The sequence below is a fragment of the Oncorhynchus gorbuscha genome, linkage group LG04 (genome assembly GCF_021184085.1).
Source record: "Oncorhynchus gorbuscha isolate QuinsamMale2020 ecotype Even-year linkage group LG04, OgorEven_v1.0, whole genome shotgun sequence".
In the NCBI taxonomy this organism is placed as follows: Eukaryota; Metazoa; Chordata; class Actinopteri; order Salmoniformes; family Salmonidae; genus Oncorhynchus; species Oncorhynchus gorbuscha.
The window spans coordinates 82,061,831-82,075,011 of NC_060176.1; positions in this window are offsets into that span (position 1 = coordinate 82,061,831).

The window sequence follows — 13,181 nt, forward strand, 5'->3', positions numbered from 1 at the left end:
TTCTCTCTGTCTTTTCCTTCTCTTTCTCTGTCTGTCTTTCTCTCTGTCATTTCTTCTCTTTCTCTCTGTCTTTCATTCTCTTTCTCTCTGTCATTCTTTCTCTTTCTCTCTGTCTTTCATTCTCTTTCTCTCTGTCTTTCATTCTCTTTTCTCTCTGTCTTTCCTTCTCTTTCTCTCAGTCTTTCTCTCTGTCATTCCTTCTCTTTCTCTCTGTCTGTCTTTCTCTCTGTCATTCCTTCTCTTTCTCTCTGTCTGTCTTTCTCTCTGTCTGTCTTTCTCTCTGTCTTTCATTCTCTTTCTCTCTGTCTTTCATTCTCTTTCTCTCTGTCTTTCATTCTCTTTCTCTCTGTCTTTGATTCTCTTTCTCTCTGTCTTTCATTCTCTTTCTCTCTGTCTTGTCTTTCTTTCTTTCTTTCTCTGTCATTCCTTTCTCTTTCTCTCTGTCATTCTCTTTCTCTGTCATTCTTCTCTTTCTCTCTATCTGTCTTTCTCTCTGTCTTTCTTTCTCTTTCTCTCTGTCATTCTTCTCTTTCTCTCTGTCTTTCATTCTCTTTCTCTCTGTCTTTCATTCTCTTTCTCTCTGTCTTTCATTCTCTTTCTCTCTGTCTTTGATTCTCTTTCTCTCTGTCATTCCTTCTCTTTCTCTCTATCTGTCTTTCTCTCTGTCTTTCTTTCTCTTTCTCTCTGTCATTCCTTCTCTTTCTCTCTGTCTTTCTTTCTCTTTCTCTCTGTCTGTCTTTCTCTCTGTCTTTCATTCTCTTTCTCCGTCTGTCTTTCTCTCTGTCTTTCTTTCTCTTTCTCTGTCTTTCTCTCTGTCATTCCTTCTCTTTCTCTCTGTCTTTCTTTCTCTTTCTCCGTCTGTCTTTCTCTCTGTCTTTCATTCTCTTTCTCTGTGTCATTCCTTCTCTTTCTCTCTGTCATTCCTTCTCTTTCTCTGTGTCATTCCTTCTCTTTCTCTCTGTCTTTCTTTCTCTTTCTCTCTTACATTCCTTCTCTTTCTCTCTGTCATTATTTCTCTTTCTCTCTGTCTTTCTTTCTCTCTGTCTTTATTTCTCTTTCTCTATGTCATTCCTTCTCTTTCTCGCTGTCATTCATTCTCTTTCTCTCTGTCTGTCTTTCATTCTCTTTATCTCTGTCTGTCTTTCATTCTCTTTCTCTCTGTCATTCCTTCTCTTTCTCTGTCTGTCTTTCTCTCTGTCATTTCTTCTCTTTCTCTCTGTCTTTCATTCTCTTTCTCTCTGCCATTCTTTCTCTTTCTCTCTGTCTTTCATTCTCTTTCTCTCTGTCTGTCATTCTCTTTCTCTCTGTCTTTCCTTCTCTTTCTCTCTGTCTTTCTCTCTGTCATTCCTTCTCTTTCTCTCTGTCTGTCTTTCTCTCTGTCTGTCTTTCTCTCTGTCTTTCATTCTCTTTCTCTCTGTCATTCCTTCTCTTTCTCTATGTCATTCCTTCTCTTTCTCTCTGTCTTTCCTTCTCTTTCTCTCTGTTGTTCTTTCTCTTTCTCTCTGTCTTTCATTCTCTTTCTCTCTGTCTTTGATTCTCTTTCTCTCTGTCTTTCATTCTCTTTCTCTCTGTCATTCATTCTCTTTCTCGCTGTCATTCATTCTCTTTCTCTCTGTCTGTCTTTCATTCTCTTTCTCTCTGTCTGTCTTTCATTCTCTTTCTATCTGTCATTCCTTCTCTTTCTCTGTCTGTCTTTCTCTCTGTCATTTCTTCTCTTTCTCTCTGTCTTTCATTCTCTTTCTCTCTGTCATTCTTTCTCTTTCTCTCTGTCTTTCATTCTCTTTCTCTCTGTCTGTCATTCTCTTTCTCTCTGTCTTTCCTTCTCTTTCTCTCTGTCTTTCTCTCTGTCATTCCTTCTCTTTCTCTCTGTCTTCTTCTGTCTTTCTCTCTGTCTTTCATTCTCTTTCTCTCTGTCTTTCTTTCTCTGTCATTCCTTCTCTTTTCTCTCTGTCTGTCTTTCTCTCTGTCTCTTCTTTCTTCTCTTTCTCTCTGTCTTTCTCTCTGTCTTTCATTTCTTTCTCTCTGTCTTTGATTCTCTTTCTCTCTTTCATTCTCTTTCTCTCTGTCTGTCTTTCATTGTCTTTCTCTTCTGTCTTTCATTTCTTTCTCTGTCATTCCTTCTCTTTCTCTGTCTTTCTCTCTGTCATTTCTGTCATTTTCTCTTTCTCTCTGTCTTTCATTCTCTTTCTCTCTGTCATTCTTTCTCTTTCTCTCTGTCTTTCATTCTCTTTCTCTCTCTGTCATTCTTTTCTCTCTCTTTCTGTCTTTTCTCTGTTCTTCTGTCTTTTCTCTCTGTCTTTCTCTTCTCTTTCTCTCTGTCTTTTCTCTTCTCTTTCTCTCTGTCTGTCTTTCTCTCTTCTTTCATTCTCTTTCTCTCTGTCTTTCTTGTCATTCTCTTTCTCTCTGTGTTTGATTCTCTTTCTCTCTGTCTTTCATTCTCTTTCTCTCTGTCTTTCTCTATGTCTTTCCTTCTCTTTCTCTCTGTCTTTCCTTCTCTTTCTCTCTGTTGTTCTTTCTCTTTCTCTCTGTCTTTCATTCTCTTTCTCTCTGTCTTTCATTCTCTTTCTCTCTGTCTTTGATTCTCTTTCTCTCTGTCTTTCATTCTCTTTCTCTCTGTCTTGCTTTCTCTTTCTCTCTGTCATTCCTTATCTTTCTCTCTGTCATTCCTTCTCTTTCTCTTTGTCTGTCTTTCTCTCTGTCTTTCATTCTCTTTCTCTCTGTCATTCTTTCTCTTTCTCTCTGTCTTTCTTTCTCTTTTCTCTCTGTCTTTCTCTCTGTCTTTCATTCTCTTTCTCCGTCTATCTTTCTCTCTGTCTTTCTTTCTCTTTCTCTGTCTTTCTCTCTGTCATTCCTTCTCTTTCTCTCTGTCTTTCTTTCTCTTTCTCTCTGTCATTCCTTCTCTTTCTCTCTGTCTTTCTTTCTCTTTCTCTCTGTCTGTCTTTCTCTCTGTCTTTCATTCTCTTTCTCTGTCTGACTTTCTCTCTGTCTTTCTTTCTCTTTCTCCTTCTTTCTCTCTGTCTTTCATTCTGTCTGTCTTTCTCTCTGTCATTCCTTCTCTTTCTCTCTGTCTTTCTTTCTCTTTCGCTCTGTCTGTCTTTCTCTCTGTCTTTCATTCTCTTTCTCCGTCTGTCTTTCTCTCTGTCTTTCTTTCTCTTTCTCTGTCTTTCTCTCTGTCATTCCTTCTCTTTCTCTCTGTCTTTCTTTCTCTCTGTCTTTATTTCTCTTTCTCTATGTCATTCCTTCTCTTTCTCGCTGTCATTCATTCTCTTTCTCTCTGTCTGTCTTTCATTCTCTTTCTCTCTGTCTTTCATGCTCTTTCTCTCTGTCATTCCTTCTCTTTTTTTCATTCTCTTTCTCTATGTCATTCCTTCTCTTTCTCTCTGTCTTTCATTCTCTTTCTCTATGTCATTCCTTCTCTTTCTCTCTGTCTTTCATTCTCTTTCTCTGTCTTTCTCTCTGTCTTTCATTCTGTCTGTCTTTCTCTCTGTCTGTCTTTCAATTCTCTTTCTCTCTGTCTTTCATTCTCTTTGTCTCTCTGTCTGTCTTTCATTCTCTTTCTCTCTGTCTGTCTTTCGTTCTCTTTCTCTCTGTCTGTCTTTCATTTTCTTTCTCTCTGTCTTCCTTTCTCTTTCTCTCTGTCTGTCTTTCTCTGTCTTTCATTCTCTTTCTCTGTCTGTCTTTCTCTCTGTCTTTCTTTCTCTTTCTCTGTCTTTCTCTCTGTCATTCCTTCTCTTTCTCTCTGTCTTTCATTCTCTTTCTCTCTGTCTGTCTTTCATTCTCTTTCTCTCTGTCTGTCTTTCATTCTCTTTCTCTCTGTCTGTCTTTCATTCTCTTTCTCTCTGTCTGTCTTTCATTCTCTTTCTCTCTGTCTGTCTTTCTCTTTCTCTATGTCATTCATTCTCTTTCTCTCTGTCTGTCTTTCTCTCTGTCTTCGTTTCTCTTTCTCTCTGTCATTCCTTCTCTTTCTCTGTCTTTCTTTCTCTTTCTCTCTGTCTGTCTTTCTCTCTGTCATTCCTTCTCTTTCTCTCTGTCATTCTTTCTCTTTCTCTCAGTCTGTCTTTCTCTCTGTATTTCTTTCTCTTTCTCTATGTCATTCCTTCTCTTTCTCTGTCATTCTTTCTCTTTCTCTCTGTCTGTATTTCTCTCTGTCTTTCTTTCTCTATGTCATTCCTTCTCTTTCTCTCTGTCTTTCTTTCTCTTTCTCTATGTCATTCCTTCTCTTTCTCTCTGTCATTCCTTCTCTTTCTCTCTGTCTGTCTTTCTCTATGTCATTCCTTCTCTTTCTCTCTGTCATTAATTCTCTTTCTCTCTGTCATTCTTTCTCTTTCTCTCTGTCATTCTTTCTCTTTCTTTCTGTCATTCCTTCTCTTTCTCTCTGTCATTCTTTCTCTTTCTCTCTGTCATTCCTTCTCTTTCTCTCTGTCATTCTTTCTCTTTCTCTATGTCATTCCTTCTCTTTCTCTCTGTCTGTCTTTCTCTATGCAATTCCTTCTCTTTCTCTCTGTCTGTCTTTCTCTATGTCATTCCTTCTCCTTCTCTCTGTCATTCCTTCTCTTTCTCTCTGTCATTCTTTCTCTTTCTCTCTGTCATTCCTTCTCTTTCTCTCTGTCATTCTTTCTCTTTCTCTATGTCATTCCTTCTCTTTCTCTCTGTCTGTCTTTCTCTATGTCATTCCTTCTCTTTCTCTCTGTCATTCCTTCTCTTTCTCTCTGTCATTCTTTCTCTTTCTCTCTGTCATTCCTTCTCTTTCTCTCTGTCATTCTTTCTCTTTCTCTATGTCATTCCTTCTCTTTCTCTCTGTCTTTCATTCTCTTTCTCTACGTCATTCCTTCTCTTTCTCTCTGTCTTTCTTTCTCTCTGTCATTCCTTCTCTTTCTCTCTGTCTTTCTTTCTCTTTCTCTGTCATTCCTTCTCTTTCTCTCTGTCATTCCTTCTCTTTCTCTCTGTCTTTCTTTCTCTCTGTCTTTCTTTCTATTTCTCTATGTCTTTCATTCTCTTTCTGTCTGTCTTTCTCTCTGTCTTTCTTTCTCTCTCTCTCTGTCTTTCTTTCTCTTTCTCTCTGTCTGTCTTTCTCTCTGTCTTTCTTTCTCTTTCTCTGTCTTTCTCTCTGTCTTTCTTTCTCTTTCTCTCTGTCTGTCTTTCTCTATGCAATTCCTTCTCTTTCTCTCTGTCTGTCTTTCTCTATGTCATTCCTTCTCCTTCTCTCTGTCATTCCTTCTCTTTCTCTCTGTCATTCTTTCTCTTTCTCTCTGTCATTCCTTCTCTTTCTCTCTGTCATTCTTTCTCTTTCTCTATGTCATTCCTTCTCTTTCTCTCTGTCTGTCTTTCTCTATGTCATTCCTTCTCTTTCTCTCTGTCATTCCTTCTCTTTCTCTCTGTCATTCTTTCTCTTTCTCTCTGTCATTCCTTCTCTTTCTCTCTGTCATTCTTTCTCTTTCTCTATGTCATTCCTTCTCTTTCTCTCTGTCTTTCATTCTCTTTCTCTACGTCATTCCTTCTCTTTCTCTCTGTCTTTCTTTCTCTCTGTCTTTCTTTCTCTTTCTCTGTCATTCCTTCTCTTTCTCTCTGTCATTCCTTCTCTTTCTCTCTGTCTTTCTTTCTCTCTGTCTTTCTTTCTATTTCTCTATGTCTTTCATTCTCTTTCTGTCTGTCTTTCTCTCTGTCTTTCTTTCTCTCTCTCTCTGTCTTTCTTTCTCTTTCTCTCTGTCTGTCTTTCTCTCTGTCTTTCTTTCTCTTTCTCTGTCTTTCTCTCTGTCTTTCTTTCTCTTTCTCTCTGTCTGTCTTTCTCTCTGTCTTTCTTTCTCTTTCTCTCTGTCTGTCTTTCTCTCTGTCTTTCTTTCTCTTTCTCTGTCTTTCATTCTCTTTCTCTCTGTCTTTCATTCTCTCTCTCTCTGTCTTTCATTCTCTTTCTCTGTCTTTCATTCTCTCATTTTCTTTCTCTCTGTGTGACTGTCTTTCATTCTCTTTCTCTCTGTCTTTCTTTCTCACATTTTCTTTCTCTCTGTGTGACTGTCGTTCATTCCTTTTCTCTCTGTCTTTCTTTCTCTAATTTTCTTTCTCTCTATGTGCATTTTTCTTTGTGTACATAGCTACACCAGTAGTAGGACTTGCTTGTCTGACCTCAGCCTCTATTGGCATTGACTTGGCCTCCCGGATGGCGCAGTGGTTAAGGGCGCTGTACTGCAGCGCCAGCTGTGCCACCAGAGTCTCTGGGTTTGCTCCCAGGCTCTGTTGTGACCGGCCGCGACCGGGAGGTCCGTGTTTATAGTCGTTGTTTATAGGGAAAATACGGAATATTATCAACTATAAATACGAGCAGAATATTATAAACTATAAATACGAGCAGAGTATTATAAACTAAAAATACGAGCAGAATATTATAAACTATAAACACGAGCAGAATATTATAAACTATAAATACGAGCAGAATATTATAAACTATAAATACAAGCAGAATATTATAAACTATAAATACCAGCAGAATATTATAAACTATAAATACCAGCAGAATATTATAAACTATAAATACCAGCAGAATATTATAAACTATAAATACGAGCAGAATATTATAAACTATAAATACCAGCAGAATATTATAAACTATAAATACCAGCAGAATATTATAAACTATAAATACCAGCAGAATATAAACTATAAAACTATAAATACCAGCAGAATATTATAAACTATAAATACCAGCAGAATATTATAAACTATAAATACCAGCAGAATATTATAAACTATAAATACCAGCAGAATATTATAAACTATAAATACCAGCAGAATATTATAAACTATAAATACCAGCAGAATATTACATTGGGGGCAAAGAAAACATTACAATCGACACTTCACTTGACCAAAGAACATTTCTCAACAGAATGAAATAAAACACTTGCGAACTACTTTTAAAAATTCAAAATGTCAGAGTCAATTGGAGTGTCTGTATTCCCTGCCCCCACATCATAGCAGTAGCTTAAGCATAATGATAATAGCCACACCACACCAAATGCCTACAAACGTTTCTAAACTCTCCTCCCAGCCCTCTGATGTCATGGCTGAAGGCTCTGTGAAGGGTCCTGCCCTGTGTGTACTCACCGGTGTGTGTGTGTGTGTGTGTGTGTGTGTGTGTGTGTGTGTGTGTGTGTGTGTGTGTGTGTGTGTGTGTGTGTGTGTGTGTGTGTGTGTGTGTGTGTGTGTGTGTGTGTGTGTGTGTGTGTGTGTGTGTGTGTGTGTGTGTGTATTCATCATCTTAGGAGGGCCAACAGAGTGGTGTGTGGTCTACCTTGTTGCCTGACACACACACACACACACACACACACACACACACACACACACACACACACACACACACACACACACACACACACACACACACACACACACACACACACACACACACACACACACACACACACACACACACACACACACACACACACACACACACACACACACACACAGACTCTGGAGGGAGAGGAGAGAATAAACAGGACAGGAAATGAGATATTGCAGCGAAGAATGGGACAGAGAACGAGTTTGGGTCTCAATACACAACACATTTCATCTCCTCTACAAGATGGCACCGACGGAAAAGAGCGTCATCTTACGAGTTCCAACCCAACTTTTTTTTGTACATTTGCCTGCTGGCCTTACTGTGTGGATAGGAACATTAGCCTGCTGGCCTTAGTGTGTGGATAGGAACATTAGCCTGCTGGTCTTACTGGGTCTATAGGAACATTAGCCTGCTGGCCTTACTGTGTGGATAGGAACATTAGCCTGCTGGCCTTACTGTGTGGATAGGAACATTAGCCTGCTGGCCTTACTGTGTGGATAGGAACATTAGCCTGCTGGCCTTACTGTGTGGATAGGAACATTAGCCTGCTGGCCTTACTGTGTGGATAGGAACATTAGCCTGCTGTCCTTACTGAGTGGATAGGAACCTTAGCCTGCTGGCCTTACTGGGTCTATAGGAACATTAGCCTGCTGGTCTTACTGAGTCTATAGGAACATTAGCCTGCTGGCCTTACTGTGTGGATAGGAACATTATCCTGCTGGCCTTACTGTGTGGATAGGAACATTAGCCTGCTGGCCTTACTGTGTGGATAGGAACATTAGCCTGCTGGCCTTACTGTGTGGATAGGAACATTAGCCTGCTGGCCTTACTGTGTGGATAGGAACATTAGCCTGCTGGTCTTACTGTGTGGATAGGAACATTAACCTGCTGGCCTTACTGAGTCTATAGGAACATTAGCCTGCTGGCCTTACTGTGTGGATAGGAACATTAGCCTGCTGGCCTTACTGTGTGGATAGGAACATTAGCCTGCTGGCCTTACTGTGTGGATAGGAACATTAGCCTGCTGGCCTTACTGTGTGGATAGGAACATTATTAGTGGATAGGAACCTTATACTGGGTCTATAGGAACATTAGCCTGCTGGTCTTACTGAGTAGGAACATTAGCCTGGGTCTGTGTGGATAGGAACATTAGCCTGCTGGCCTTACTGTGTGGATAGGAACATTAGCCTGCTGGCCTTACTGTGTGGATAGGAACATTAGCCTGCTGGCCTTACTGTGTGGATAGGAACATTAGCCTGCTGGCCTTACTGTGTGGATAGGAACATTAGCCTGCTGGCCTTACTGTGTGGATAGGAACATTAGCCTGCTGGCCTTACTGAGTGGATAGGAACATTAGCCTGCTGGCCTTACTGGGTCTATAGGAACATTAGCCTGCTGGTCTTACTGAGTCTATAGGAACATTAGCCTGCTGGCCTTACTGTGTGGATAGGAACATTAGCCTGCTGGCCTTACTGTGTGGATAGGAACATTAGCCTGCTGGCCTTACTGTGTGGATAGGAACATTAGCCTGCTGGCCTTACTGTGTGGATAGGAACATTAGCCTGCTGGCCTTACTGTGTGGATAGGAACATTAGCCTGCTGGTCTTACTGTGTGGATAGGAACATTAGCCTGCTGGCCTTACTGAGTCTATAGGAACATTAGCCTGCTGGCCTTACTGAGTCTATAGGAACATTAGCCTGCTGGCCTTACTGAGTGGATAGGAACATTAGCCTGATGTCCTTACTGGGTCGATAGGAACATTAGCCTGCTGGTCCTACTGGGTCTATAGGAACATTAGCCCAAGCTATTTAGGAGGGATATAACACCTGGCACAAATTATTGCGTAATTCAGTTTGTCCTGCTGAGGGGTGCCCTATACCTGTACCTGTGCCCAGAGGGGAGTAAAGATCTCCTCCAGGCCTGTCTGTTTGACTCCAAGTACCTTGGGGAGGGCCCTGACCTTAAAGATCACATCCTGTCTGTTTGACTCCAAATACCTTGGGGAGGGCCCTGACCTTAAAGATCTCATCCAGGCCTGTCTGTTTGACTCCAAGTACCTTGGGGAGGGCCCTGACCTTAAAGATCTCATCCAGGCCTGTCTGTTTGACTCCAAGTTCCTTGGGGAGGGCCCTGACCTTAAAGATCTCATCCACGCCTGTCAGTTTGTCTCCAAGTACCTTGGGGAGGGCCCTGACCTTAAAGATCTCATCCACGCCTGTCAGTTTGTCTCCAAGTACCTTGGGGAGGGCCCTGACCTTAAAGATCTCATCCAGGCCTGTCAGTTTGTCTCCAAGTACCTTGCTTGCTGTGGTAATAATCCTTCTCATAATGTTTCTCTGGCTGACAGTGGCATTGCCAAACCAATAAAACAATACAAAAAGTAAAAATACTCTCAATGAGAGATTTGTAAAACAGAGTCAGTATAGTACAGTCTACATTAAAAGATCCCAGCTTTTTGAGAAAGTACAGAAATATGACTTCAACTCTGACTCAACTGTTCCACTGTTCATACCGGACCCTATTCCTTTGTTCCATGGTCTACCAAAACGCTGCAGGCGTCGACGCGGGAGACGAGGTGGAGTCTTGGTGAATCTGAAGATGAAGAGAAAATCTAACGGTTCTCCCCCTTCGTAGGAAAATGTCCAGTCACTCGAGAATAACATGGATGAGCTTAGTTTGAGAGTCTCCTATCAGAGAGACTTGAAAGGCTGTGTGTATGTGATAACTGAAAATGATGTTCCATTCTAGGAGTGACTTTTTTCAGCAGGTCACTGTGATAACTGAAAATGATGTTCCATTCTAGGAGTGACTTTTTCAGCAGGTCACTGTGATAACTGAAAATTATGTTCCATTCTAGGAGTGACTTTTTCAGCAGGTCACTGTGATAACTGAAAATTATGTTCCATTCTAGGAGTTAGCTGCCTTGTTCAGGTAAATATAAAGTAAAAACAGATTTTGGGAATTTTAGCAAATTTCTGAAACATTTCAAACGGAAATATCATATATAAGTACTCAGTACTTTGTTGAAACACCTTTGGCAGCAATTACAGCCTTGAGACTTCTTGGGTCTGACGCTACAAGCTTGGCACACCTCTATTTGGGGAGTTTCTCCCATTCTTCTCTGCAGATCTTCTCAAACTCTGTCAGGTTGGATGGGGAGCATCACTGCACAGCTATTTTCAGGTCTTTCCAGAGAATTTTATTTTATTTTTAATTTTACCTTTATTTAACCAGGCAAGTCAGTTAAGAACATATTCTTATTTTCAATGACGGCCTGGGAACAGTGGGTTAACTGCCTGTTCAGGGGCAGAACAACAGATTTGTACCTTGTCAGCTCGGGGGTTTGAACTCACAACCTTCTGGTTACTAGTCCAACGCTCTAACCACTAGGCTACGCTGCCGCCCCAAGATGTTTGATAAGGTTCAAGTCCAGGCCCTGGCTGGGCCATTCAAGGACATTCAGAGACTTGTCCGAAGCAACTCCTGCATTGTCTTGGCTGTGGGTCGTTGTCCTGTTGGAAAGTGAATCTTCGCCCAGACTGAGGTCCTGAGAGCTCTGGAGGAGGTTTTCATCAAGGATCTCTCTGTACTTTGCTCCGTTCATCTTTCCCTCGATCCTGACTAGTCTCCCAGTCCCTGCCGCTGTAAAAACATCCCCACAGGATGATGCTGCCACCACCATGCTTTAGCATAAGGATGCTGCCAGGTTTAGACATTTAGCTAGGTAGCTAGCTAGCTAAACAATGAACTGGCATAATCCCAACTCATACTACTACCAATAATGAACTGATTGTCCTAGCTGTAGTTTGAGCCTGCAGGTAGCTAAAGCTAACCAACTAGGTTCAATGTTAGCTAATTAGTCAACATTAGCTTGTAACTAGCAATGCAAATGGCTCTGAGATATGAATAATATTACTACACAGATCAAACACATAACTTTAGCTAGCGATACAGACAGCTGACGTTAGCTAGCCAGCTAACAGTAAACTTTAACTTGCAATGAAAATGACTTTCTGACAAAATTTGAAACGCATAATATCTGAAAACGTAGCTAGTCTCTGACCCGTACACATGGATGAACACGTCACAGACTGGAACCATTTAACTCCGTTTTGTTTGTAGCTACTTCTTGTTTGGCCAGCGTTGTGTCAAGTCACTCCGGTTCACACTGACCGTGGCGTGGGCAGAAAGTAGCCCATCGCTTTTCCCCAAATGATCTGTCGATAGCGATTAGCCTGCTAAATTCAGGGTATCAATGTTGTTGGGAAAAGTAGCAACACTTGTGTAGTTCTCGGTGTATAACGTGATATCTTTTAAAAAAACGGCCCGATAGAAAGGACTGTCAACACATATTGAACAGCTCATGTTATAGACAGAAGCATGCTACATGGCAGACCAATCCAAACTCATCTCCCGGCATGTTCAGCCCATCCAATATGTCAGCCAATCATGGCTAGAGGGAAGGTTTCCGTCTTGTTCTGTTTCTAAACTAACTAGGATCGTAATTTAACAATGTTATTTGTATTTATGGGAAGTTTGTTATTTTAAACTTCACATGTACCAGAAAGTACATCTGCCAAAAAAAACACATTTAGATAAAAAAATAAAAGTTTACATTCAAATGTCTCTCCTGTGAGGTAGTGATGTAGAGACAGACACCTAGTTTCCTAGGAAACGAGTCACAAATGTTTTTCATGACGCAAAAAAAGGATAATTATACACTGTTTGTTTAAAACATTCACAACATTGCAAGAATGTTGCCAGAACACATTTAGTCCACATTTAGTCCACATTTAGTCCACATTTAGTCCACATTTAGTCTGTTCTTTAAAGGTTCCCAGAATGTTTCATTATGTTGTGGGAACAGTCTGGTGAGAACATTGTGGGGGACAATCACAAACAAATATGTTTCCAAAACGCAAAAACTGTGCAGTTGTGCTGGTCGGTGAACCTTGCTGGAAAGTTGTGTGTGTGTGTGGGTGAACCCACTGTATGTTAACATACAGTTCTCTCAACATTCATCTGTTTAGTATCAGACTGTTCCCCTTTCTGCTGGGTTTACAGGGTTCACACAGCCAAGGGCGTTGCCGGGACGTTGCCGGGGGGTTGCCGGGACGTTGCCGGGGGGTTGCCGGGACGTTGCCGGGGGGTTGCCGGGACATTGCCGGGGGAAAACAGGAGACCTGTGGAATGCCTCTATAACACTTTCGCGTTAAGCACGACATGGCTTGTAAGCATGTTAGCATGTTAGCCTGTTAGCATGTGGTCCTTCTGTAGCTCAGTTGGTAGAGCATGGCGCTTGTAACGCCAGGGTAGTGGGTTTGATTCCCGGGACCACCCATACGTAGAATGTATGCACACATGACTGTAAGTCTCTTTGGATAAAAGCGTCTGCTAAATGATATATATTTTATTGTTAGCATTTTAGCCTGTTGGCCTGTTAGCCTGTTCTACTGTGCTGCCATTTGTACAGGAATTTATTCTGCCTCTCCTCAAAATAAATACAAATCAAACATTTAACCATCAAAACCTTCTTCTTCTTCGACTTTATCAAATCACTGTAAAAACAAAAAAACAACATACTTAAGGAGCAGATGGCCTACAGTGTACACACACACACACACACACACACACACACACACACACACACACACACACACACACACACACACACACACACACACACACACACACACACACACACACACACACACACACACACACACACACACACACACACACACACACACACACACACACACACACACACACACCACGGTTGAGAGCGTTGGGCGAATAATAAAAAGGTCCCTGATTTGAATCCCCAACTATGTATATAACATC